The sequence below is a fragment of the Macrotis lagotis genome, chromosome 4, assembly GCF_037893015.1.
Source record: "Macrotis lagotis isolate mMagLag1 chromosome 4, bilby.v1.9.chrom.fasta, whole genome shotgun sequence".
Classification (NCBI taxonomy): domain Eukaryota; kingdom Metazoa; phylum Chordata; class Mammalia; order Peramelemorphia; family Peramelidae; genus Macrotis; species Macrotis lagotis.
The window spans coordinates 49,739,796-49,741,465 of NC_133661.1; the positions used below are offsets into that span (position 1 = coordinate 49,739,796).

At 34.4% G+C, this 1,670-nt stretch overlaps 1 pseudogene; it reads right to left on the minus strand.

Annotated features, from left to right (window-relative positions):
- Positions 1 to 515: 515 nt before the first annotated feature.
- On the minus strand, positions 516 to 610 carry LOC141523150 (U6 spliceosomal RNA; annotated as a pseudogene).
- Positions 611 to 1,670: the final 1,060 nt, after the last annotated feature.

Below are 1,670 nucleotides of genomic sequence, written 5' to 3' on the forward strand. Positions count from 1 at the left end.
GTGCTCTATCCACTGAGCCACCTAGCCACCCCAATATTTTTAATATTCGACAATCAGGAATACCAAATTTCAACAGAATAATTTATGTCAAATTCCCTTGTTGTTTTAGGCCAAATTTCACACAATTTAATACAACACTTTTTTCTTTTTTCTCTTGTTTTAGTTGTAGATCAAGTCTAATCCCTTTCTACATGACCAGTTAGCTATTTAAAGGCATCCATTATTTTTCTCATAAGTTTTCTCTTCTCTAGATTAAATAATTCTAATCAGAAAATCACTCTTCAAAATAAATGACTTTCAGTCCCAAATGGTAAACATTTTGGTTACCCTCTTCTGGGAAGGTATAAGTTCAGAAATGTTGCTCTTATATTGTGGTAACCAAAACTTGGTCCAGTGTTCCCAGTATGGTTTTTCTAGCACAGACTGCTCATGATCTGAATATTAGACCCCTAGTAATGTCACTATGATTACATTAGCACTTTTGCCAACTGATTCACACCAATACTGAGTCATCTTGACTTTATTTTTGCTTCATAAATTTGCATGTCATCCTTGTGCAGGAGCCATGCTAATCTTCTCTCCAGTTTTAGTATGTGTGCTATCAAAGCAAGCTCTTGACTTTTGCCTTGCCACTAGATTCTGATGACTCTGAAGGAGAGGAGACTGACAACTTAGTGCAGTTCTGCCTCACTTTAATTCATTCACAAGTCATCAACTTCATGATGTCATTTATCCTCTTCAACAATGAAGAATTAACAACAGCAAAGAATTCTACATGAAGTATTTACAAAGATAGAAAGATTTTCAGATCAGGTATGGAGCACTAAATCTTTGTCATAAATATTTCTTGCACATATGTCTCACTACTACTAAGACTATAAGTTTAAGCTTCCTCCTCCCATGGATACCGCTTGCATTTGTGAGAAGGAGGAAACTAAATTTTGAGGAGAAAGTTTTGTATTAACTATCTTTAGCATGTTATTGGGGAGTAATAGAGCTACCTTCTGGAGACCCAAATTGCCAATATGATTTGGGGAATACTGCTATCTTTCATTCTTCTCCTCTTCCTCTTCTTCTTTCTCCTCCTCTTCCTTCTTGTTCTTGTTCTTGTTTTTTGTTGTTCTTCTTTCTTCTTTCTTCAATGCATGTGATCTTTCTCTCCACTTGGGTTACCATAAAAAGGAATATGATTTTTGGTCGCTTATGTTTTGTAAGACATTTTAGGTATGCACATTAGATATTTTTTATCAATCAATCAATCAATCAATCAATTTTTTTTCAGAGAGCTAGGGCAATTTACTTTTTTGTTCTGTGCAGTTTTCATTTATGATTTCTTGGAATATATCTCTGGGAAAAACAGGTTTTAAAATCCCATTATGATTCAAATGGAGCTACTTGATTGTGGCTTTATTTTTATTTTTAAAATTTTTTTCAATTACATGCAAATATAATTTTCAACATTCATTTTATTGAATGTTATTTATTTTACTTTTTCAATTATATGCAAAGATACTTTTCATCACTTTTTTTTTAAGTTTGTGCAAGGCAATAGAGTTAAGTGGCTTGCTCAAGACCACACAGCTAGGTAATTATTAAGTGTCTGAGGCCGGATTTGAACTCAGGGACTCTTGACTCCAGGGCTGGTGCTCCATCCACTGTGCCACCTAGCT